Source organism: Cnephaeus nilssonii (genome assembly GCF_951640355.1).
Source record: "Cnephaeus nilssonii genome assembly, chromosome: X".
In the NCBI taxonomy this organism is placed as follows: domain Eukaryota; kingdom Metazoa; phylum Chordata; class Mammalia; order Chiroptera; family Vespertilionidae; genus Cnephaeus; species Cnephaeus nilssonii.
In genome coordinates, this window is record NC_137071.1 from 33,826,575 (window position 1) to 33,854,102 (window position 27,528).

At 39.4% G+C, this 27,528-nt stretch overlaps 1 pseudogene across 1 annotated transcript in view; it reads right to left on the reverse strand.

Annotated features, from left to right (window-relative positions):
- LOC307095992 (pyruvate dehydrogenase [acetyl-transferring]-phosphatase 1, mitochondrial-like) overlaps positions 1-22,565 on the reverse strand; it is a 110,786-nt pseudogene extending 88,221 nt beyond the window's left edge. The window contains exons 1-2 of the transcript in view: positions 22,349-22,565; positions 21,149-21,278 (exon numbers count right to left, since the gene is read on the reverse strand). The product of the transcript in view is annotated as a pyruvate dehydrogenase [acetyl-transferring]-phosphatase 1, mitochondrial-like (transcript). The remainder of the gene's footprint in view (positions 1-21,148; positions 21,279-22,348) is intronic.
- Between the last annotated feature and the right edge of the window lie 4,963 nt (positions 22,566-27,528).

A 27,528-nucleotide genomic window follows, 5' to 3' on the forward strand; every position in this document is an offset into this window, starting at 1 on the left:
CACCCCACCCCATACCCTTATCCCCCCCCCGCCATTGTCTTCATCCATAGGTCTAAGATTTTTATCCAATCTCTTCCTACACCCCTCAGATCCCCTTCCCCCTGAGAATTTTCTGTCGCCTCCCTTTCTATGTCCCTGATTCTATTATATTCACCAGTCCATTCTGTTCTTCAAATTTTTTTTATATATATATATTTTTATTGATGTCAGAGAGGAAGGGAGAGGGAGGGAGAGAGAGAGAAACATCCATGAGGAGAGAGAATCATGGACCGGCTGCCTCCTGCACGCCCCCTACTGGGGATCGAGCCCGCAACCAAGGTACGTGCCCTGGACCGGGAATCGAACCCGGGACCCTTCAGTCCGCAGGCCGACGCTCTATCCACTGAGCCACACCGGCCAGGGCTGTTCTTCAAATTTTTTTATTCACTTGATTTTTAGATTCACTTGTTGGTAGGTATGTATTTGATGTCTTTTTGTTGTTCATAATTTTTACTTTTACCTTTTTTTTCTTCTTCCTCTTCTTAAAGAATACCCTTCAGCTTTTCATGTAATCCTGGTTTGGTGGTGATGAACTCCTTCAGCTTTTTCTTATCTGTGAAGCTCTTCATCTGACCTTCAATTCTGAATGATAGCTTTGCTGGGTAGAGTAATCTTGGTTGTAGGTTCTTGCTGTTCATCACTCTGAATATTTCTTTTTTAAAAAATATATTTTATGGATTTTTTACAGAGGAAGGGAGAGGGATAGAAGCTAGAAACATCGATGAGAGAGAAACATCGATCAGCTGCCTCCTGCACACCCCCAACTGGGGATGTGCCCGCAACCAAGGTACATGCCCTTGACCAGAATCAAACCCGAGACCTTTCAGTCCTCAGGCCAATGCTCTATCCACTGAGCCAAACCGGTTTCGGCACTTTGAATATTTCTTGCCACTCCCGTCTGGCCTGCATAGTTTCTGTTGAGAAATCAGCTGACAGTCGTATGGGTACTCCCTTGTAGGTAACTAACTGTTTTTCTCTTGCTGCTTTCAAGATTCTCTCTTTGTCTTTTGCCCTTGGCATTTTAATTATGATGTGTCTTGGTGTGGTCCTCTTTGGATTCCTCTTGTTTGGGATTCTGTGTGCTTCCTGGACTTCTAAGTCTATTTCTTTCACCAGGTGGGGGAAGTTTTCTGTCATTATTTCTTCAAATAGGTTTTCAGTATCTTGCTCTCTCTCTATTCTTCTGGCACCCCCAAAATTCAGATGTTGGTATGCTTAAAGCCGTCCCAGAGGCTCCTTACACTATCCTCACACTTTTGGATTCTTCTAACTTTCCGCATCTCTGGTTGGGTGTTTTTTGCTTCCTCATGTTCCAGATCTTTGGTTTGACTCTTGGAGTATGGTGATCTACAGTTGAGTTTCTGTATATTCTTTATTTCAGACAGTGTATGCATAATTTCTGACTGGTCCTTTTCCATTTTTTTGGTATTCTCATTAAGTTCCTTGAAGGTCTCTTCAAGTTTATCAGCCGTTTTTAGAATATTCTTGAGTAACCTTATAAATGTGGTTCTGAACACTGTGTCATCCATTAGTTTACTTTCCTCCATCTCTTCTATTCGTGACCTGCTTCAGTGTCTCCACAATTTGGCTGCCTCCCTGTGTTGATGGAGTGACTTTGTGTGGTCAGTGACCTATAGGGGCCAGTAGCTCAGCTTCCCCAATCTCCCTAGGTGGTCGCTCTTGGTACCCCCCTTTGCAGGCTGAGTGCAAAGTCTTGGTGTTGTTAAGCCTTGATTGCTGTTGGTACACTGGGAGGATTTGACCTCCAGGCCAATTAGCTGTGAGGATCAGCTGTGTCTATGCCGGGAGACAGCCTTATTCAACTAGACTTGCAAAATTGTAAAAGTCTCTGTGCTCAGCTTGGATGGGGCGAAGTTTCAGGGTGGAGCCTACAGCCTTGGCTTCCCATCAGCCCCACCCTATGAGGTTCCTGGGTCTCAGTGTCCCCCAGTGTCCCTCTGTACGCCCTGCAAGCACCTCTAAGAGAAAGGAGCCCTGGAGTTCAGTGCAGTCGGAGCTGGGGTTCAGAGCAATCTGGAGCTTTTATCTCCTTCCCGCTAGAGAACGCCAGCCAGGCACTCAGCCGCCCAGTCCTCTCCGTCTCCGTCCTCCCCGCACACGTGAGCGCCCATATCTCCGCCCATGTCTCCGTACCTCAGGCTTTTATGGCTCCTCTGATTTTCCTTGTGGTTTTCTCTTTCCTTCTAGTTGTGGGCGTTTCAGTCAGCCAGCTTTCCTGTGGTTCTGGATGATGTCCGTTTTGACTTTTAGTTGTATTTTTGAAATTGTTGTGCGAGGCTGCAGACTAGGTGTTTACCTATGCCGCCATCTTGGTTTCTCTCTGAGGGTTTATAATATATGACCTTTATTAAGTTGAGATACCTTCCTTCATAAATGGATATTGTATCTTTTCTAATACTTGTTCTGTATCTATTGATAAGATAGTATAACTTTTATCCTTTCTTTTGTTAATATAGTGTATTACATTGATTGATTTGCATATGTTGAACCATTCTTGTGCCTCTGGAATGAACCCCACTTGATCGTGATGTATTATTTTTGGATGTACTGTTGTATTTGAGTTGCCAGTATTTTGTTTATGATTTTTGCATCTGTATGCATCAGAGGTATTGATCTTTAGTTTTCTTTTGGTGAGTGTTATATTTGCCAGGTTTTGGTATTGAGGTTATATTGGCCTCATAGAATGTGTTAGGAAGTATTGCCTCTTCTTCAATTTTTTTGGAAGAGTTTGAGAAGGATAGTTTTTAAATCTTCTTTGAACATTTGGTAGAATTCACTGGTGAAAATATCTGGTCCTGGACTTTAGTGTTCTTGAAGGTTTTTGATGGTTGTTTCAGTTTCTTCACTGCTTATCAGGCTACTTATACTTTGCAAGTCTTCATGATTTAGTTTAGGAAGGTTATATATTTCTAGAAACTTACCATTTCTTAGAGGTTACTGAATTTGCTGGCATATAGTCTTTCATAATATTCTAGTATGATCCTTTGTATATCTGTGATGTCTGTAGTGACTTCTCTCTCTTTTCTGATTTTGTATATATGGGTCTTTTCCCTTTTTCCCTTAGTGAGTCTAGACAGGGGTGGGTCAATTTACTAATCTTTTCAAAGAATAAAACCAGCTCTTGGTTTTATTCTTTTTTTGAATAGTCTTTTTGTTCTCTATTTCATTTAATTGTGCTCTAATGTATATTATTTTCTTTCTTCTGCTGACTTTGGGTTGCTTTTGTTCTTCTTTTTCTAGTATTTTAAGATGTGATGTTAAGTTGTTTACTTGGGATTTCTCTTGTTTCTTGAGATAGTTCTGCAATGATATAAACTTCCCTTTCTTACTGCTTTTGCTGCATCCCAGAAGTTTCCAGAAGTTTTGATATGCTATATTGGCATTTTCATTTGTCTTTATATATTTTTTATCTAATCTTTTATTTCTTCTTTTTTTAAATTTCTTTATTGATTAAGGTATTACATATGTGTCCTTATCCCCCCATTGCTCCCCTACCCCCCTACCCATGCCCTCACACCCCTGTTGTCTGTGTCCATTGGTTATGCATGCATACAAGTCCTTTGGTTGATCTCTCCCCCTTACCACCACCCTCCCCTTCCTTCCCTCTGAGGATTGACAGTCTGATCTATGCTTCTCTGTCTCTGGATCTGTTTTTGTTCATCAGTTTATGTTGTTCATTATATTCCATAAATGAGTGAGACCATGTGGTATTTATCTTTCACTAACTGGCTTATTTCACTTAATATAATGCTCTCTAGGTCCATCCATGATGTTGCAAATGTTAAGAATTTCTTCATTTTTACCCCAGTGTAGTATTCCATTGTGTAGATGTACCACGATTTTCTAATCCACTCATCTGCTGATGGGCACTTAGGCTGTTTCCAAATCTTAGCTATGGTGAATTGTGCCACAATGAACATAGTGGTACATAAATCCTTTCTGATTCGTGTTTTAGTTTCTTGGGACATATTCCTAGAAGTGGGATCACTGGGTCAAATGGGAGTTCCATTTTTAGTTTTTTGAGGAAACTCCATACTGTTCTCCACAGTGGCTGCACCATATGCATTGCCACCAGCAGTGCACGAGGGTTCTTTTTTCTTTGCATCCTCACCAGCACTTGACCTTTGTTGATTTGTTGATGATAGCCATTCTGAAAAGTGTGAGATGGCACCACATTGTCGTTTTGATTTGCATCTGTCGGATAATTAGTGACTTTGAGCATGTTTTCATATGTCTCTTGGCCTTCCTTCTGTCTTCTTTCAAAAAGTATCTATTTAGGTCCATTACCCATTTTTTGATTGGGTTGTTTACCTTCCTTTTGTTAAGTTGTATGAGTTCCCTGTAAATGTTGGAGATTAAACCCTTATTGGTGATAACATTGGCAAATATGTTCTCCCATGCAGTGAGCTTTCTTGTTGTTTTGTTGATGGTTTCTTTTTCTGTACAAAAGCTTTTTATTTTTATGTAGCCCCATTTGTTTATTTTCTCTTTAGCTTCCATTGCCCTAGGAGCTGTATTGGTGAAGAAATTGCTTCAGCATATGTCTGAGATTTTGCTGCCTTTGGATTCCTCTAGTTTTTTTTATGGTTTTCCGTCTTATGTTCAAGTCCTTTATCCATTTTGACTTTATTTTTGTGTATGGTGTAAGTTTGTGGTCTAGTTTCATTTTTTGCATGTATCTGTCCAATTTTCCCAACACCATTTCTTGAAGAGACTGTCTTGACACCATTGTATGTTCTTGGTTACTTTTTCAAATGTTAATTGAGCATAGTGGTTTGGGTTGATTTATGGGTTCTCTATTCTACTCCATTTGTCTGTATGTTTGTTCTTGTGCCAGGACCAGGCAGTTTTGAGAACAGTGGCTTTGTAATATAGCTTGATGTCTGGTATTGAGATGCCACCTACTTTGTTCTTCTACCTCAGGATTGCTGCAGCTATTCAGGGTCATTTTTTATTCCAGATAAATTTTTGGATAGTTTGTTCTAGGTCTGTGAAATATGCCTTTGGTATTTTATTGGGAGTGTATTGAATTTATAGATTGCTTTGGATAGTATGGACATGTTAATGATGTTGATTCTGCCAATCCATGAACACAGTATGTTCTTCCATCTGTTTATGTCTTCCTCTATCTCTTTTTTTCAGTGTCCTGTAGTTTTCCATGAATAGGTATTTTACCTCCTTAGTTAAGTTTATTCCTAGGTATCTTAATTTTTTTGGTGCGATGGTAAATGGCATTGTTTTTATAGTCTCTCTTTCTGTAAATTCACTATTCGTGTATAGAAATGCCATAGATTTCTTGGTGTTAATTTTGTATCCTCCTACTTTGCCGATTTCATTTATTAAGTCTAATAATTTTTGATGAAGTCTTTCGGGAGTTCTATGTACAGTATCATGTCATCTTCGGATAATGACAACTTTACGTCTTCTTTTCCAATTTGGATGCCATTAATTTCTTCTTTCTGTCTAATTGCAATGATTAGTACTTGCAGTATTATGTCGAACAGGGTAGGCTGCTCATGTGGTTGCTGTTCCTCTGAAGGGGAAGCAGGCCACTCACACAGCTGCTGCTCCTTGGACAGGGGTAGGCTATGTGAGGCTGCTGCTCTTAGGACTGGGGTGGGCTGCTCACATTCCTGCTGCTCACGTGGTCACAGTGCCCTGGGCTAAAGTGTTGGGCCAGTCAGAGGGGAGTGTGCTTTGGAACTCACAGGAGCCTGCGCCCAGGTGGCTGGAGACTCAGTGACCGTGGGACCATAGTCAAAGTAGCAGGTCCCAGGCAGGCATGGCTGTAGAGTCCCAGGTGTTATATGAGAGCACCCTGGGTGGAGGTGAGTCTGGGCTCCCAGTTACAGCAGCTCTCCCCTTCAAAAAAAGCTAGGCCTCTGAGGAAGAGCCAGCCTGCTGGTACTGTTTGCAATGGTAGCAGAGGCTGCTTAGTTAAGCGAACCCAGTTAGCCTGCCCCTGAAGTTCCTGCAGGATCTAACTGTGCCTCACACACACACACACACACACACACACACACACACACACCACACGACCACACACTCCTCTTTTGCTCCCTCACTCACTCACACTCTCTCCCTCACTGCTGCTTTCTTCCTACCTCTGTAGTTGACCCATTCGTAGATGGAGTTTCCTCTCCAGGTGTCTGGTTATGTGGCTTGCTCTCTAGCACATTGGCTGGACAGGATAAAATTAACCTTGACAAGACACAACACAAAGGGAACAAAACACGAATGTACTCATGACACTAATAACCCCAATATAAGTGACCACCTGATAAAGGAGAATTAGGGGAGAGAAAATAGAGCACAAATGATATTGAAGAGAGAAAAAAAGATAAGAGAGAAAACACCACAGAACAAACAGATAAGCCAAAAAATGGCAAACACCAAATACCCAGCAAAGAGGGTGGGAGCAGAATCTGTAGAGGCTGATCTTATATATAGAAAATAAGGTTAAGAATTGGATGAATATGGGGCGGACCTTAGTTCAGTATAGAGGAAGTAGAAAGGGGATGAGTGGATAAGAAGAAAGAGAACAAGAAGAAAATAATAATAATAATAATAATAATAATAATAATTAATAATTAATTTACAAAAAAAATGAGTTAAAAATGGTATAAAAATAAAAAATAGAATAAAATAGAATGATGGAAAATTAATGCAAAAAGCCATAGAAAATAAAGCAACAAACAAAAAAAAGGAAAATAAAGAAAAAAAGAGATAACAAAATAATAATAAAATAAAATAAAATGAAAATGAAAAAATGAAGTGTTGTTCCTTTGGCTGGCTTAAGATCCCAGTCTTCTGGACTGTCTGTGGTTTCTCAGGTTCCTGTTGCTGGGACTGAAGGCCTCTCTTTAGGCCAGTCCCTGTGGACTCTCAGGGACTATTCAGATTTTTTTAATCCTTTATACCATTCAGGGCGTATTCTGGGTGTGGCTGTATTGGTTGCCTGGAGACTGGAGGGAGGGGCTATCTCTTCAGGGGAAAATGGCTGCCCAGGTCCCGGGCTCAGGTGTGACTCAGCGCCAGACTCGCTGCCACTTCTCCTGGACCCTCTTCTCTTCCTCGCCTCTCCCCAGACTCCACAAGTCCGCACCTTCTCCTGCACCTCAGCCAGGGTTGAGTGTCCATATCCAAAAGGTCTTAAGAACTAGGTTCAGTGAAGAAAATCACAGGCTACAAAGAAGGGAAAGACTGCGCCTCTGCGAGCTCCTCTCCTGCTGTCACTGCGTGGTCTGGTCAGCCCTTTAGGCTGCCCCTCTGGGCTCAGTCTTTCGTGACTGTGGACCCAGATCTACAATCCCCTGCCACCAGCAGTCCTACAAACTTCCTTTCCACAGTCAGATTCTATGCCTGTCCCAAGGGACATGGCTCAGTGCTGTTCGGTTTCCCTCTGACCCTCTGGGCTCATAGGTCTGGCAGCTTTCTGCTTTCCAGATCCTTGATTTTGCCTTTCTCCAGGGGTCCTCTACCCTTCCCAGCTGCAAATTGTCTCACCAGCTGAGTCTCCTTCGCCAATTCCGGGTGGATGTTAATTCCTTTCAGCTGTTCATTCTGTCCACTCTGGGACAAGGCTCGGGACATGTCTATCTATTCTGCCACCATTTTTTTCGTCCTCTCAATTATTTTTTAGTCTTTTATTTCTTCTTTGACTAAGTCATTTTTAGTAGTATATTGTTTAATTTCAACGTATTTGTGGAGTCTTTACTTTTAACTGTTGATTTCTAATTTCATAATCAGAGAACATCCTTGGTATACTTTCAATCTTCTTGAATTAGCTTATGTGGTCTATCCTTGAGAGTGTTACATGTGCCCTGGAGAAGAATGTATACTCCGATGTTCTTGAATTAAAGGTCTTTAAATATCAATTATGCCCATTTGTTCTAGTGTTTAACTTAAGGCCGATATTTCTTTATTGATTCTCTGTTTAGTTAATCTGTCTAGAGCTGTCAATGGAGTATTACGGTCCCTGGCTATGATTGGGTTTTGATCTCTTTCTTCCTTTAGTTTTTTGAGTAGTTGTTTTATATATTTTGGTGCTACCTTGTTGGGCACATATATATTAAGAATGTTATGTTCTCTTGTGGTAGTATCCCCTTTATCATTTTAAGTGAACATCTTTGTCTCTTGTTATCTTTAAATCTATTTTGTTAGATATAAGTATGGCTGCACCTGCTTTTCTGTGGATGTTATTTGCTTGGAAAATAATTTTCCACTCTTTTACTTTGAATCTAACTTTATCTTTGACCTCAGATGTGTATCTTGTGGGCAGCAAATGGTTGGGTTTTGTTTTTGATCTGGTCTGCTACTCTGTGCCTCTTTATTGGTGAATTCAGACATTTACATTTAGGGTAATTATTGACATATTTGGATTTCCTATAGCTATTTAATCTTTTATTTTCCGGTAGCTCTGTGCCTCCATTGGTTCTTTTCCTTTATGTTTTTGTCGTTGTTTTTGTTTGGTGGTATTCCATACATCTTTCCTTTGCTTCCTCTTTTTTTAAGTGATATGTCGTGGTTTGTGGATTTTTGTATGTTTATGAAAAATGAAGTCCCATATATACCATAGTTTTTTTCCTTTTGAGTGCATCTAATATTCATCTAACTTTGTCTGCTGAAACATTTCCCTCCTCTTTTATATTGTTGTTGTCACAAATTATCCTGGTCTAAGTGTTTTGGTGATCTTACTCATAGTGTTGTGACCTTATGTTCTTTGTTTCTTGTAGAATAATTCTCTTGAGTATTTCCTGCAATCAAGGGTTTGTGGTGATAAAATCCCCCAGTTTCATGTTTATTTCTCTTTTGTATTTAAAGAATATTTTTTCTGGATATATTATTTGTGGCTGATAATTTCTCTTTTCAGACTTTTTAAAAGTATTTGGTTCCACTCTCTTCTGGCTTGTAGAGTTTCTGCTGAGAAGTCAGATGAAATTGTGATGGGTTTTTCTTTGTAGGTTATTTCCTTCTTTTCTCTTCTGCTTTGATAATTTTTTCTTTGTCACTAATTTTTGACAGTTTCAATACTGAGTGAGGTGGAGAGGGCCTCTTGGGATTGAGGTAACTAGGTGGTCTGTGTGCTTCTTGGATTCAAGAATCTAACTCTTTCCATAGATTTGGGGAGTTTTCTATTTGTCTTAATAGACTCTCTATTCCATGCTTCCTCTCTTTCTTCTCTGCAATGCCTATAATTCTAATATTGCTTTTTCTGATGAAATCAGATAGTTCTCATTGAGCTCTTTCATTTTTTTATTCTCAAATCTCTCTTCTTTCTTTTGTTTTATTTCTTGTTTACTATCTTCTGTATCACTAGTTCTTTCCTCTATCTTATTGGTTCTGTTTTATATGCTCAAGTATTTCACTCTTAATCTCCTTAATTGCTTGGTTCATTTCCAGGATTTTTTGATTGGTTCTTTTGTAAAGTTTTAATCTACCTGCTAAAGTACTCATTTTGTTCATTGATTTGTTTTCTGGGTTCACTTAGTTGCCTGTTAGCATTTTCTCATATCTCATTGAGTATTTTCAGAAATGCCATCTTGAAATCGCTCTCATTTATATCACATATTTCCATGTGTTCCTGTCTACTTTTTGGTGATTTTTTCATTGTATTTCTGCTCATTGTCATTACTTTGGTTCTTCATGGTATTTGCTGTCCTCTTTTGCTTTCATATTACTGAAGAGGTCTTTCTACTATTTTCCAATAGATGGCACTAAATCACTAGGTATTTACCTCTGTGATCCACTAGTCATGAACCTTCTTAGCTTACATAAGGCAGTACAGCCAAACTGCTTGGGTATGGAGTTTGTTTTGCCCTTACCCTAATAGCAACTCCTGACTTCCATGGGGTCCCTCCCCAAGTACTCCTCCTGGGTATAAGTCATGGAGGGAAACTATTATTCTACTGCATCAGCTCTTGGTTTATAGGTAATATGTTCCTGAAACCCACTCCAAGGGCAACAGGAGGCAAATTTTGGGAGTCCAAGCAAGCTCTGTAGTCCTGTTTCTTTTTCTGAAACACCACCACCCCATCTGACATTCGGGGAGCCACAAGACAATATTCTGTGCTCTGTCAGGAGCCTTCGGACTCAGACACTGTTTACTCTCTCCCTGCTTGCCACTCGCCCTGCAGGGCTGTCTCACCACAACTCTGTTTCTCCTAGCAGAAGTAAGTGCTTGCTACTGCAGGATTTCTCCTTTCTCTTGTCCAAGTTATGAGCTCCCAGCTGTGGGGCTGTGTCTGTGGGACATCTGCACTTTTTTTCCTTCTTGTCTCCCCATTTATTCCCCATTGCCTACCTTAAGATGTTTCTGTGCACAGGTCACTCAGGCATGCTTCTGTGTTGAGCAGGAATACATTTGTTGAATTATACATGGTTAACTTGTTGAAATGTCAGAGGGAGAGGAAAAGATTCACCCCTATGCCACCATTCCTCTGACATCACTACGATATAATCTTATATATAAAAAATTCTAAAGGATCCACAAAAAATGTTAGAACATATTGCCAGCTTACATCATACACAACAACAAACTCAAAATTGACAAAATACTTCAATGTAAGTTGTGAAACCATAAAAAGGGAATCCATAGTATGGAAGAACATATTGCCAATGATCCATCTGATAAGGGGTAAGTTTTCAAAATATATAAAGTATTAATAAAAGTCAACAAAAGGAAGACAGTCAACCCAATTAAAAAATGGGCAGAAGACCTAAATAGATACTTCCCCAATGAGGATATACAAATGGCCAAGGGACATTTGAAAAAATGCTCAACATCACTAATATCAGAGAGATGAAAATTAAAAAGAAAACGAGGTATCACCTCACATCTGCCAGATAGGCTACCATCAATAAATCAGCAAACAAGTGAAAACAAGGCTGTGGATAAAAAGGAAGCCTAGTGCTATTGCTGGGAATGCAGACTGGTAGAACTACTATAGAAAATAGTGTGAAGTTTCTTCAAAAAATTAAAAATGGAACTGCTATTGACCTGGTGAGATCACTTCTAGGAATATATATCCTAAGAAGCCTGAAACACCAATCGACAAGAATATATGCACCTCTAAGTTCATAGCAGCACAATTTATAATATCTAAGACCTGGAACCAGCCCAAGTGCACATCAGTAGATGAGTGGATATAAAATTTATGGTAAATTTACACAATGAAATGCTATGCAGCTATAAAAAAGAAGGATCTCTTACCTTTTGAGACAGCATGGAGGGACCTGGAGAATATTATTCTAAGTGAAATAAGCCAGACAGAGAAAACAAGTATCACATGATCTCACTTATATGTGGAATCTAACGAACAAAATAAATTGATGAACAAAATCGAACTAGAGACTTTGAAGCATGCAACAGACTAACAGTTCATAGAGAAAGGAGAGGTGGGAAGAGATTAACCAAAGAACTTATATGCATATATGTATAACCCATGGACACAAAACTAATGCTATGAAGGCCTGGGGAGGGGGCATGAGTGTGATTGAAGGGGTCAATGTGGGGGAAAGAGAGTGATATCTGTAATGATTCAACAGTAAATATAAATTGAAAAATGTGAGAACTAATAAATGAATTCACTAAATTTGCAGAATACAAAATTAATATACGTAAGTTAGTTGTATTTCTACACACTAAAAACAAACACTCCAAGGAATAAGTGAAGAAAATATGTCATTTACAACACCATCAAAAATAATAAAATGCACATGTATGAGTTAACCAAGGAAGTGAAAGATCTCCACATGGAAAATTACAAAATATTGATGGAATAAATTAAATAAAACAAAACTAGATGTGATTGCCTCCAGAGAGTGCAGATCCAGAGGACTAGATGCATCCCAACCAACACATCAATATTTTGAGATGGCAATGAGGAGATTTGATATCTAGAAAAGAATACTAAGGAGAAAATATTGAGGTGGTGACTCATTTGTGCATCTGAAATTAATTTGCTGTTATTACCAACTACTGCAGAATCCATATAATGCTGGAATATTAAAAGGTAAGTGATAGTTTAAATAGCTCACTTCAAATGATTATTTATCAGTGATGTCAGAGGAATGGCAGCATGAGAAATACCCTTGGTCTCTCTCCTTGAAGTTTCAAGACTTTGAACAGTTATAATAAAAAAAAGGGATTCCCTGATCAACTCACAAACACACCTGAGAGATCCTCACATTGAAATATCTATCAGTGGGCAAGTGGGAGGAAACTGGAGCGGTGAGGAGAGAGAAATGCTGAGATGATCCACATACCCAGCCCTACAGCCTTGAAAGGGGAGAAATCAGGTTGTGCCTTGCACTCCATTCACCAAGGAGGAGCAGAGAGATTCAGTGAACATTCAAGCAGGAATGGGCAGTATGAGCTGCAGCTGAGCCCAGTGACCAGAGTAGGGATGCAGACAGATTGTCTGGTGGTTGGCATTCCAGACAGAAAAACAGAGCCACAGATTCTGTCTGCTTCTTAAATACCCAGAGATCACTTCTGTTCAACCGCAGTCTCAGGTTGTGGAGCACCTTTTATCTGAAAACCTGAGAACTGACCCAACAATGGCACTTCTCCCCCAAGCTAAGGGTGCACTCTCTGACTGGTCCCATGGTTGAGACACAGGGAGAACCTCTCAGAGATCTGAGGTCACCATTACCAGGTGGGAAAAACAACTTAGGAGGTTTCTGGGTTCCCCTAGTCAAACCCACCTTACACATCTCTGCTAAACTAACAACAACATGTGACATCAGAAAAATCACTCGGATTTCACAAATGTGGAGCCACATAGACCACCACATTCACCTATGAGTGGGTCACCTCAGACTGGGGTGACTGGATTACAGGTGAGGCACCAAACTTCCCATTTTTCATCACCCATGAAGATCACAAAATCTAGAGAAATGCAATTGAGCTTAAAAAAAAAAAAAAAAAAAAAAAAAAAAAAAAAAAAACTTGTGATTCAGCATCACCTACTGGAAATAATAGAAACATTTCTTGTTATTCTACTACAGAAGTGCTACTCATAAATATATGCCTACACAGAGAAAAATTCCATCAAATACCATGAATAACCAAAGTAGTGGGAGAGATCAGAAAGAAAAGAAATATGAAAAGTCTTCAGAAAACAAACTTAAAGACATGGAAACATGTGATTTAAATGAGAGAGAATTAAACCTTGAAGTTCTGAAAAAACTCAATGAAATACAAGAAAATACAGAAAGGCAGTTTAATGAGCTCAGAAAACAAATATATGAACAAAACAAGTACTTTAACAAAGAAATTGAAAGTTTAAAATGAACCAAACATCCCTGGCTTATGTGGCTCACGTGGCTGGAGTGTCGGCTCAAATACTAAAGGGTGGTGGGTTCAATTCTCAATCAGGGCACATACCCAGGTTCTGAGTTTGATCCCAAGTTGGAGCACACGTGGGAAGGAGGAGCCTATCAGTATTTCTCTCTCACATCAATGTTTTTATCTCTCCCCTTCTCCACCTTCCTCTCTTTAAACACTTCCTTCCTCTCTCCCAAAATTTAAAAAAAGAAAAAAGGGTAAAAAAATGTAAACAGAACCAAACAGAAATTCCAAAGATGAAGAACTCAATAAAAGAGACCAATAATTAACTAGCAAGCAAAGGAAATAGAGCTAGAACAGACAAAGGGGAAAACATTAGTGATACCGAATATACAAGTCTAGAAATGGTGAGAGGGAAAGGATAGAAACAAGCAAAAATTTTTGGGGAAAAAAAGCCTCTACAAGATATATCTGACTTCATCAGAAAGAGCAATATAAGAATAATATGAATAACTGAAAAAGAATAGAGGAAGAAGAAAATGAATAGCCAAACAGATGGTTGATAAGAACTTTGCAAATTAATGGAAAGAGCTAGATCCTTGAATCTAAGAAGCAGATGGAGCACCTAATTACTTCAATGCAAAAAGGTGTTCTCCAAGGCACCTTGTGTTGAAACTATCACAAAATTAATGACAAAACAGATCCAGAGACAGAGACGCATCGATCAGACTGTAAAACCTCAGAGGGCAGATAGGGGAGGGTGGGGGGTAAAGGGGAGAGACCAACCAAAGGACTTGTATGCATGCATATAAACCTAACCAATGGACACAGATACCAGGGGGGTGAGGGCATGAGTGGGGGGTGAGGAGCAATAGGAGGATAAGGACACATATGAAATACCTTAATCAATAAAGAAAAAAACAATAGTGACAAAAAATGAATTCTCAACACAGACAGGAAAAATAAGAAAGTGCCTTATAAATGAGAGCTCATTAGATTATCATCAGACTTATTAGCAGAAACTCTACAAGGTAGAAGAGAGTGGAACCAAATATTCAAACTACTGAAAGAGATAAACTACCAGCCAAGAATAAGATATACAGCAAACATATCCTTTATATATAAAGAAGAAATAAAGACTTTCCGAACATACAGAACCTGAAAAAAAAAAAAATAACGCAAAAGACCTCCATTGCAGGAATTACTCAAGGTGTATCCTACCTGAAACAAAGAACAAAAGGTCACAAAACTATGGGTAAGATAATCAACTAACTTACAGCATAAACAGAAATAATTTTTGCCAACAAACATATAAAAAGGTAGGTGGTAAATGTCAGTTTTCAAAGGAGGATGTGGACCAGACACAATCAACAGAAGAAGGACTACTGTATATATTTTCTATCATTCTCAAACTTTTCCAAAAATTTGAAGAAGAGATAATACTTCCTAACACATTTCATGAAGCCAACTTCCTAATACATTTTATGAGGCCAACATATCCTGATAACAAAACAAACAAATGGTAACACAATAAAAGTCAACTACAGGTCAACATCTCTGATAAATACAAATGCAAAAATCCTGAACCAAATACTAGCAAATCGAATATAACAATACATTATAAAAGAATATATCACAAACAAGTGGGGCTCATTCCAGGGACACAAGGATGGTTCAACATATACAAATTGATTAATGTAATATATCACATTAACAAAAAAAGGATAAATTATATGATCCTATCAATAGAGGCAAAAAAGCACTTGATAAGATACAACATCCATTTATGATTAAAACACTCTATAAAGTGGCTATAGAAGGAAAGTACCTCAACATAATAAAGGCCATATATGACAAAACCTCAGCCAATATAATACTCAATTGTGAAAATTTGAAAGCTTTTCTTATAAAATCAGGAAAAAGACAAAGATGCCCACTCTCACCACTCTTATTCAACATAGCTCTGGAAGTCCTAGCCACAACAATTAGGCAGAGAAAGTAATAAATTGCATCTAAATTGGAAATGATGTAGTAAATATTTCATTTTTTGCATGACATGATTCTATATATTGAAACCCTAAAAACTCCACTTTTCTGTATACTAACAATGAAATTTAAGGAAAAGAAATGAAAAAATTCCTTTTATAATTGCAACAAAAATAATAAGATACCTGGGAATAAGCTTAACAAAAGATTTGAAGGATCTATATACTGAAAACTGTAAAGCATTATTAAAAGAGGCTAAATATGATATAGTCTAGATGCTGTGGTTCAGTGGTTGAAAGTCAACACATGAACAAGGAAGTCACTATTGGATTCCAGGTAAGGGCACATGTGCTGGTTGCAGACTCAATCCCCAGTAAGGGAGGCAGCTGATAGATGATTTTCTCTCATTATTGATGTTTTTATCTCTCCCTCTCCATTCCACTCTCTGAAATTAATAAAAACATATTTTTAAAAGTGATATAATGAAATAGAAAGATATTCCACATTCAGGCATTGGAAGAATCAACATAGTTAAAATGGTCACATTACCCAAAGTAATATGTAGATTAATGCAATCCCAATCAAAATGCCAACATTATTTTTAAAGAAATAGAAAAAAAAGCATTAAACTTGTAAGGAATCACACAAGACCCTAATCATCAAAGCAATCATGAAGAAAAAGGATTAAACCAAAAACATCACACTACCTGACTTCAAATTATAGTACAGAGCTAAAATATTCAAAATAGCATGGTATTGCTAGATAAACATACACACAAACCCAATTACACAGAATTGAGATCCCAGAAATAAAACCACATATATATGGGAAAGTTTTTTTTTTTTTTTTTTTTACAAAGGAGCCTAAAACACAAAATGGAGAAAAGATAACCTCTTCAATAAATGACTCTGGGAAAATAAGAAAACTGCATGCAAAGGAATGAAACTAGATTATACTTTATTCCATGTTCAAAAATTAATTAAAAATGAATAAAAGACCTAATTATAAGATTTTCCACAATAAACTAAATAGAAGAAAGCATAGATACTAAACTTATGAATCTTGATTGTAGAGAACATTTTATGAATTTGATTCCAAAGGCAAGGTAAGCAAAGAAAAAAATTAATGAATGGGACTATGTCAAATTAAAAAGCATCAGGACAGCAAAATAAGTGACCAATAAAACAAAAAAGGCATCCAGATGAATGGCAGATGATATTTACAAATAACAGCTCCAAAAGAGCATTGATATCCAAAATATATAAAAATCTCATACAACTCAACACCAAACAAACAAACAAATTTTATAAATGGTCAGAGGACCTGAACAGGCACTTCTCCCTAGGTAGGGACCATACAAATAACCAACAGATATATATAAAGATGCTAGTCTTCAGTAGCTATTAGGGAAATGCAAATCAAAACTTCAACAAAATACTACCTAACACCTGTTAGAATGGTGATTATCAACAAAACAGGTAATAACAAGTGTTGGAGAATTTGTGGAGAAAAGGGAACTCTCAATTGCTGCTGATGGGAATGTATACTAGTACAGCCATTATAAAAAACAGTATGGCATTATCTAAAAAATGAAGAATTGAGTTACCATATGATCCAAGAATCCCTCTCCTGGTATCTACCCAAAATCTCAAAAATATTTATTTAGAATATATATGTACCCCTATGTTCATTGCAGCATTATTTACTGTGTCCCAGACATGAAGACAAACAAAGTGTCCTCCCACAGAATATTGAATAAAGAAGATATCCTACATATATACTATGGAATACTGCTCATCCATAATTAAAGATAAAATACTTGCCATTTGTGACAACATGGATGGAAAGTCAGTTAGATACTCTCATGTGGGATATAAAACTGAAATGAATAGATACAGTAACAATATGTTGGTTACCAGAGGGAATGGGGGAGTAGGGGTATTAAAGGGGGCCATATATATGGTGACAGAAGATGATTTGACTTTGAGTGGTGGGCACACAATGCAATATACAGATCATGAATCACAGAGATGTACATTTGAAACCTATATGATCTTATTAACCAATGTCACACCAATAATTTAGAAAAAGGAAAGAAATAAACAATTAAATGGAAATGTATCCAAAATACAAGGATTGTAAGACAGCATCATTAAAATGTTCATAGTATTCAACGTGATGTACAGGTTTAATGTGATCTTTATCAAAATTGCTATGGAATTCACCACAAAATTAGAAAAAAAGCACACAGCAATTCTAAAGTTAATATGGAACCACAAAGATCCCTGAATTGCCAAAGTGAACTTGTTGTAGAGAACAAAAGCTGGAGATATCACATTTTCTAATTCCAGAATATATTACAAAGCTACTAATCAAATCACGGTGCTGCCATAAAGACAGAGATATAGACAAAGAGAATATGGAGTCCAGAAATAAATTCACATATCTACAGTCAAATTATTTTGACAAATGTGTCAAAAGCACAAAATGGGCAAAGATTATATGATAGATATATATAGATATAGATATAGATATAGATATAGATATAGATATAGATATAGATATAGATATAGATATAGATATAGATATAGATATAGATATATATAGAGCTGTAGGGATTGGGAATCCACAGGTGTTTTTTTTTTTAAGAGGAAGAAAATAAAATGCTTGCATAATAATGTAAGAGCTCTTTTTCTAAGTGTAAGAATATACTAGGATGTGAGTAGAAATGAAATTGTGTTTTAATTCCTTGAAAGCGTTCAGAGACTCAGGAATCACTAATGTGCTAGTATTTTTCCAGAACATTGGTTGAAAAGTCACAGAGCCAAAAAAGGGAGTGTAAACTTTATACAATTATGCATGTGATGTGAAAGATTATTGATTTTATAAAATATATATATATGGGTTTTAATCAGTACTCATCTGAATTTCCACAGGTCCTTCCCAATCCCTTGTGAGAATGTTACATGCAACAGGCACTTGGAAAATTTGTATTTTTAATTTTTTGGCAAAAAGTTGATACTATTGGAGATAGTCCAGGGCCATCTGGACAGTGCTATCATGAGTAGACTTAGATATTGCCCAGATATATTATCATGCTTCAATCCAGAATAGTTCTGAAACCCCATGTTCATAAATTTTTGGAAAATTGCCCAGGCATAATGAAATCCAAAAGATATAATGGTGCATAAACACACCAGCCATACTGAGTGCAAAAAAATATTTCTGTTATCTATCCTGAAAGCCATATGTTCTACAGGACTTATATAGAACAGGTACACGTCATTGGAGGTTGATGGAATTGTAGAAACATGTTAAGGATCAATTGGAGAAATCCTATTCCTTCATGTAGTTTTTGAAAAACATATAGGAACTTCAGGCAAGGAAACTGAGAGAGAAATAAACATTTACTGACAATTAGTTTCTAATGTATTTCTATAATGTCTAAAACTTAAGTTCTAAAAATAAATTTATTTTCCAACTAGAACTGTATGCATAAAGTTAAGAAACTAGCATATTCACAATGTCAGAGAACAAGTAGTCATCCTATATAATAAAAGCCTAATATGCAAATCATCCGAAGAGCAGAATGATCAGTGGAACCACTGGTCACTATGATGCGACCTGACCACCAGGGCAGACGCTCAATGCAGGAGCTGCCCCTTGGTGGTCAGTGGGGGAGCACAACTCAGCCAGAAGCTGGGCTCATGGCTGGCGAGCTCAGGAGGTGGTGGTGGGAGCTTCTCCCACCTCCATGGCAGCTCTAAGGAGCAGTGAGCCGAGAGGTAAGGAGCAGTGAGCAGGTGGGCAGTAAGGAGCGAGGGGTCCCGGAATGAGAGAGGGTGCAGGCCAGGCTGAGGGACCCTCCACCCCCCCAGTGCATGAGTTTAGTGCACTGGGCCTTTAGTAAAGATATAAAACACATTCCATAATTTTGGTAAGTACAGAGACTTCACATATCCAATATATCATTGTATGCTGCATTATCCTATATAATAAAAGCCTAATATGCAAATTGTCCCCTCGGGTGGTTGTTTGACCGGAGGTTCGACCGGTAGTTGGACTGCTTGCTATGATGTGTGCTGACCACCAGGGGGCAGTGCAGAACACGGTGGGCATCGGTGATGTGACACTGCCAGCCCCAATGGGCCCGATGAGAGTGGGACCGCGATGGGATAGTGGAGCAGATGAAAGGGCAGCTCCAGGCCAAGGCAGGTGTAAGTGGGGGCTCAATTGCCCCGCAGAAGGCGACCAGCGGCAGCAGCAGGGGACCCAGCCCTGATCGATCACCCCGCAGATGGGATGGTGGAGCAGGTGAGGGGGTGGCACCAGGCCAAGGCAGGGTGCCAGGCAGGGCTGTGGGGCTGCGAGGCTGGGGGCCCGAGCTGGGGGCCAATTTCCGAAGGCCACCCTGAGGGACCCCACCTGTGCACGAATTTGTGCACTGAGCCTCTAGTAATTAACATAAAACTCTTCTGTTTCTTGGACTGATAATAACATCTAATAACACAATATTTACTTGAGGAATTCTTGTAGATTGAAGATCAGCAAATACCAAAGTCCATATAGCTAGAACTAGCAAAAGTATCTAAAAATAAAATTAAGGATATAAGTTCTCTAGGTGATTATGGAGTCATGTATCTCTCTGAGAGACATGGAGAAATCAGACATTATTTAATGGGCATTTCCAGCCACATAAAATTATATCCCCAATTTGATACGAATGATGCTTATCAACAGTGTTCTTTTATCTACATTAATAAAAGAGAAACATGCAAATTAACTATATCTCTGCTACGCCCACAAGCCAATCAGGAGCGAGTATGCAAATTAACCCAACCAAGATGGCTACGGCCACGAAGCGAGCAGGAGGCTTGGGTCTCCCCGGAAATGGAGGAAGCCAAGCTTCCCGCCCTCTCTGGCTGGCTCTGGCCTCCTCTCAAGGCTACAAAGTTTCAATTGTAGAAGATAAATAAATCCCAAAAAAATGGCTGCAGCCACGGAGAGAGCAGGAGGCTTGGGTTTCCCCCGTGATGGAGGAAGCCAAGCTTCCTGGCCTGCCCTGGCCTCCACTCAAGGCTACAAAGTTTTAATTATAGAAGATAAATAAATTCCAGATACCAGGGCCTCCGCTTGGGTCACCGGGGGGAATGGCTGGCCTGTAAACCACCACAGGCCCCTCACCCAGGCCGCCCCATGCCACAAGGGAACCCCCACCCTGATCCGGGACACCCTTCAGGGCAAACCAGCCAGCCCCCATCCATGCACCAGGCCTCTACCTATCTAATAAAAGAGTAATATGCAAATTGACTGACACTCCAACACACAAGATGGCTGCCCCTATGTGGTCAAAGATGGTTTCCCCCATGTGGATACAAGATGGCCACCACAAGATGGCCAGCAGAGGAGGGAAGTTAGGAGGGACCAGGCCTACAAGGGAGTGTGAGTGTCCCCTACGTCCCGCATGGTTTAGGGTTCAGGTTCAGGGTTCAGGTTCTGGAGGAGGCTTCACACAAATGAAAGAGACTAGACAAGAAAATATAAATTTAGGAATTGGGGGCCAGGTGGGAGCCCAGCTCAAGAGGAAGGATTCCACTTTGCTCTGGCCTTGCTATCCCTTTTATTCAGGTTTTGGGATACACCCATAGCCCTTAGGCAGGCAATTCCAATAATAGCCAATCAGCAAGGATTTACATAAAACTAAAAGGTGGAAGTTGCTTCAGCTATCATTGTCTCAACTAAACAGTGGGTGCAGAGCTCTGACCTTTCAGAGCTCAAGGTCTCCAGCCTTGTGAGTTCCTTGTCAATACCTCTCTGCTAGTGAAGACAATGGGTGGCTTCCAACTACTCCCCCATTTCTTTTCCTTAGTAAATCTTGCATGGTGAATGCCGCCTGAAGGGTTTGAGTCCTCTTAAGACTCTTCATTCCACATCTACAAACTAGAAATAAACATATGAGAACAAAAATGAGATAAGCAATTGTGGTTATGCTGAGAGGCAAATGCAAGGACATCCAGTGGAAGGGATTAAATTCTTCCATGTCCTTTTTAAATTGCTGCCAGAAATCCAAAGAACTAGTTTGTAACTTTGCTTGGGATAATTGTAATTCTAAAATATCAAGAGTTGTGGTACCTTTGTCTCCAAACACCAAGAAGATGATTTTTTATTGATTCCCAAGGGTGGAAGGTACTATTATAGGTAACGGGGGTAACACACATCTGGGAAAAATTATAATGACATTGTAAGGATATTCTTTGCTCTATGCCAGTGGTTGGCAAACTCATTAGTCAACAGAGCCAAATATCAACAGTACAATGATTGAAATTTCTTTTGAGAGCCAAATTTTTTAAACTTAAACTTCTTCTAATGCCACTTCTTCAAAATAAACTCGCCCAGGCCATGGTATTTTGTGGAAGAGCCACACTCAAGGGGCCAAAGAGCTGCATGTGGCTCACGAGCCGCAGTTTGCCGACCACAGCTCTAGGCCATGAATTTTATCACCCATCCACAAGACTGTAGACCTTAATGCTGTCAATTCAATTTCAAACTGGCTGTCAATTCTTTTTTGTATAGACAAGGTCTTAGTTACATTTTCTGCACCTCTCCCCAGAGCAAGTAGTGATAGTAGATGTATTTGGGCTTTTGCCTCCCCCTCCTTTGGTGTCCATGCAAGCCAGAAGCCTCTCTTTAATTTTACACACAAAGGAGCAGTGGTTTGATTTTGTGTCATACAAAAGGGAAACTGGGTGGCGACACCTGTGTAATTATACTTTGCCCTATATTTCCTTGCCCCACCCGTGTTCCTCCTGGATGACCAAAGTGTTTGTTATTATTGGTGACTATATTAGGAGGGGGATCAGCCCACGTAAGGGGTCTTACCCATGGAGGGTCAGGAACATAAGTCAAAAATACTTCCCCATTTGCCCCAGGTAATATTACCACACAGCTGATTATTGCTAGCATGGCAAGAAAGACGTTCTCAGGCGTTCTTGGGGATCTGGTCTCCTCACAAATTTGCTCAGCTTTCTGTACCATCTTCTTTACCATGCCCCAGGTGACCTCCAGGCTGTTTGTTGTCCGGCTCGTCCTTCTACTGCTCCTCATCTTCAGTGGATTGCTTGCAGTCACTGCTCTCTGTGGCTGAGGTAGTTGATTGTCTGCAGCTGAATGGTGTGGCTCCAGGCGCAAGGTCCTTATTAATCTGGCTAGTTCCTCTCTTGGATCCATGTTGCAGTTTAATATTTCTAGCAGGAATCCACACGGGTTTGGAAAAATTTTCTGGAAATATACAAGCATGCCATCTGCCAAAGGTTAATAATGGATCGGGTCCCTTCCATAAACCAGATTCGGGATCTTTCCATTTAACTAGAACATTTTCCCTTGTTTTATTCTGACACCAGTGTAACTCCATAGGTGTCTTGCCATCAGCATCACAAGTGAAAAATAAATTAAAGTAATTAAGGCTTGGTGCAGCCTACCCACAGGTGATTTCTCCATAATCCCCCCTTTTTGTTTTTCAAGTTGGGATTTTAGCTGCTGATGCTGTCATTCAATAATGGCTGTCCTTGGGAATTATATGGTATTCCTGTAATGTGCCGAATTTTCCACCTTTTACAAAATTCCTGGAAATGACACCTTGTGTAAGCAGGCCCATTATCAGTTTTAATAATTTTTGGAATTCCCATGAAGGCAAAAGCAGCTAGGCAATGATTAATAACCTGTTTTGCCGTTTCTCCTGTAGATGCAGTAGCCCATATGACTTTTGAAAAGGTGTCTACAGAGACATGTAATGCCCCAAGGCATCCAAACGAAGTATAATAATGTGTTACATCCATTTGCCAAATATGGTCTCTTAGCAAACCTCTAGGGTTGACTTCTGTGTTAGGCCCTTGAGGTAGATGTAACATGCAAGTGGGATATTCCTTAATAATCTGTTTTGCCTGTTGCAGAGTGATTGAGAATTGTTTAGACAACATTTTGGCAGGCTGATGTAAAAGCTGATGAGTTTCTAAGGCTTCTTTTAATAAAGCAACCAATTGATCAGCCTGTGCATTTCCTTTTGTTAAAGGACCAGGTAAGACACTATGAGCCCTGATGTGAGTGATACAAAAAGGATATTGTCTCTGTTGTACAATCTGCTGAACTTGTTTAAATAGTAAAAATAAACTTTGGTCACTGAGCCATTTCAACCGGGCAGTTTCAATTCTATTCACTAGTTTTGCAGTGTAAAAAGAATCAGACAATATTAAGAGGCTCTTGGAAATCCTGCAATGCAGCCTTAAGCTTCTAGTTTGATTCTTTGTACAGAAGTATGACTGGTCAGTATGACTCGGTCTGAATTCAGTGTATGATAGGCAGCTTTCCCATTAGATGATCCATCAGTAAAAACAGTTAAAGCTCCAGGAACAGGTTCCTGCCTAGTATTTTTTGGTATAATGATGGAGGTATTATATAAAAATTGTAGTAATTTATCTTTTAATAGGTGACAACTAAGTTCCCCTGAATATCCACTTAACCCAATTTGCCAATTTATATCAGTCTGAAATAACATTTTAATTGCTTCCCAGTGAGGGGGAGGTAGATACACTGGGGGTCTTCCCCTCTAAGCTGTTTACAATGCTTTCTAATTTGAAATATTAACTGAGCCAATAGTTCCACATATGTAACCGCAGTTTTAGAGGATTGATGCCCTAGGTGGACCCATTCAATAATGGCAGGAGAGTTTTTATTTTGAAAGATGACTCCAGTGGGACTATTTGCAGTAGGGTTAATTTGTTCCAATAAAGGTAATTCAGGCTGTACCTGTGCTACTTGGGCAGAGGAAATTGCCTGCTCAATTCTTAGCAACTCATTCCTAGCTTCATCTGTTAATGTTCGGGGAGAGGAAAGATTTGAGTCACCTATAAGTATATTAAATAAATTTGTCATTTCTCCTGTAAAGATCTTCAGATAAGGTCTTAACCAGTTAATGTCCCCTAATAATTTCTGAAAGTCATTTAAAGTTTTAAGACAATCTTTTCTTATTTCCACCTTCTGAGGCCTAATGCATTGGTTTTTAATTATGGTTCCCAGATATTGGAAAGGCGTTTCTGTACCTTTTTTGGAGCAATTCTTAAGCCCCATTTAGGGAGCTCCTCTTCTAATTAAAACATGGCCAAGTCTGCTCTTCCAGTGGACTTGCTAAGAGCAAGTCATCCATGTAATGAATAATGTAATATTGGGAGTATTTGTCCCTTAAAGGCTGAACAGCTTGAGCCACATATTTTTAACACAAGGTAGGGCTATTGTCCATTCCTTGAGGTAAAACCTTCCATTTATATCTTTTCATGGGTTCTATATTATTAATAGATGGCACTGAAAATGCAAATCTCTGTTTATCTTGAGGTGCCAAGGGAATGGTGAAAAAACAATCTTTAAGATTTACTACTATAAGAGACCAATCTAAAGGGATTTGTGAAGGCGCTGGGAGTCCAGGTTGTAAAACTCCCATGGTATGCATAGTAGCATTAACTGCTCTAAGATCATGTAACAATCACCATTTTCCTGTCGCCTTCTTAGGGATTGTAAATATAGGCATATTCCAAGGACTATTGGAAGGCTCTATGTGACCAGCTTCTTTTTTTAAAAAATATATTTTATTGATTTTTTACAGAGAGGAAGAGAGAGGGATAGAGAGTTAGAAACATCGATCAGCTGCCTCCTGAACACCCCCCACTGGGATGTGCCCGTAACCAAGGTACATGCCCTTGACCAGAATTGAACCTGGGACCTTTCAGTCCGCAAGCCAATGCTCTATCCACTGAGCCAAACCGGTTTCGGCAACCAGCTTCAATTTGTTCTTGTATTAATTAATGAATATGACTTAATTTCTCTTTGGTTAATGGCCACTGATTCATCCATACACGTATATCATCTTTCCATTGTATAGGATTAGCATGAGGGTGAGGAGACTGAGCAGTGACCGCTCCTAAAAAAGTTGATATCCTAATCCTCATCTTCCTGGGTTTCCTTTGGCTTGGATGGGCTCTTTAATTCCCTGATCATTTTTTCCTAAGCCTTGACCAGTCTGCTATCCCATCTGAGTCATTAACTGCTGTCCTTTGCCAGTAAGAATACATGCCTGTAAACATTCTAAGACATCCCAGCCCCATAAGTTGACTGCAATTCCAGAGACAATGTAGGGCTGAAACCATCCTGTCTGTCCTTCCTCATCTTGCCACCTTAACACTGTAGCACTACGTTGTGTGTTATCAGGAACTCCCACCCCCCTAACTGAGCCCATAGCTTCTGCCGTGGACCAACGTGGAGGCCAGAATTCTTTGCTGATAACACTGACATCTGCTCTAGTGTCCACTAGACCCCTAAATTGTTTTCCCTCTATTCTTAAATTAATCATAGGATGGGTTTTGCTAATTTCATGTATCCAATAGATGTCCAAGCTTCCAAATCCTTGCATTCCTCTTTTCCTATTTATAGCCTCGCCTTGCTGAACATAAGGTAGAAGTAGTATCTGAGCAATAATTGTCCTGGAGTAATTTGCATAACATGATTACATTCTAGTATAACTTTAATTTCTCCCTCATAATCTGAATCAATGACTCCAGGCTGAACAGTTAGTCCTTTTAGAGTGTTTCCACTCCTCCCTAAGATTAATCTGAAAGTTCCCGGTGCCACAGGTCCCCAAATTCCTGTAGGAATAGCTTGCCGAGCAATATCGGGAGTCAAAATGACTGCTATAGTGCTGTTAAGATCCAGTCCTGCACTTCCTGGAGTTGCTCAGATGAGGGAATCCACTGTGGGCCTTGCAGGGCAGATTCCCCCTATTGATGACAGGGCTGGGAGGTGGCCCTCTGGCTGTTTCCCTGCGTTTGATCATGCCCTTTGTCTTCATTTAGCGGCTGCCCATTTCTATGAAATTTTGATCTACACAGAATGGCCCAATGGTTCCCTTTCTGACATCTAGGACACCAAGAGATTAAATCTGGAGGGGGAGTGTTCATGCCTCTCCCTAGAGCGCTACTTTGTGTCCTTCTTGGTTGTCTACATTCCTTTTGGAAATGTCCTGTTTTTCCACACTTATAACATCTCTTATTTTTCACTGTTACTACAGTACCGAGTAAATTTGCTTGAAAAGTGCCTGATCCCACATTCTGACACGCTCGAATCATTTCTGTAATGGTACTATCTTTTCTCAGAGGTGTCAGGCATTTCTTACAATCAGCATTGGAATTTTCATAAGCTAATTGTTGAATTAAAATATCTCCTTCTGTCTCATGTTGAATCTGTCCTCTCACTGCTCGAGTGAGACGAGCCACAAAATCAGAAAATGACTCTGTAGGTCCCTGCATACATTTTCTAAAAGCTCCCTGAGGGTCCCCTTTTGCTGGTAAAGCTCACCAAGCTCTCCTTCCACAAAGTCTAATTTGCTCATATGCCTGTTGCACATAATGTAGCTGATTTTGTACATCCATATACTGTCCCAGTCCTGCCAGCATTTCATAGGTTATTTAAGCATTCGGCCCTCCATTTGCTTGGGCTTGCTCTCAACATTTCTCCAAATATTCTCCCTTCCATAGTAAATAATCTCCTCCATCCAGAGTTGCACAAGCCAGAGAATACCAATCATAAGGAGCTAAGAATGCTTCAGAAATAGTATTCATAATTTCTCCTGTAAAAGGAGCCGTTGGACCATTTTGAACAATGCTTTCTCACAAAGCTTTTATCATTTTAAAATCAATTTTTTCATGGTGTCTTATTATCTGATTTGGGAGCTGTGGGTCAGCTACTTGTATAACAGGAAAAGCAAGCTTTTCTTCCACCAACATGTCTTTCATTCCTTCTCTGATGGCTCTCTGTATAGATGATTCTATTGATGGCGAATTAAATGTTTCAAGATTAGGACATGGAGGTGGAGGGAGCCATAAAGGCCATTCCTCCAATTTTTCTTCCTGCTCCTCTCTAGGAGCAGAGGGAGCCAGGGGAGGAGACTCCTCCTCAGCCTCTCTAAAAGGCTCTAGCAAATGCAATATTGTGTTCCCCATGGAGAAACAGTTTGGAGGCAAGTTTTTTCCCTGCTGCTGAGTTTTTTCAAGTTTTGACCAACATTTGCCAAACATTCAAGATCTAATGTACCTTCTTCAGGAAACCAAGGGTTATGTTCTAAAACATCAAACAAAAACTGTAAGAGAAT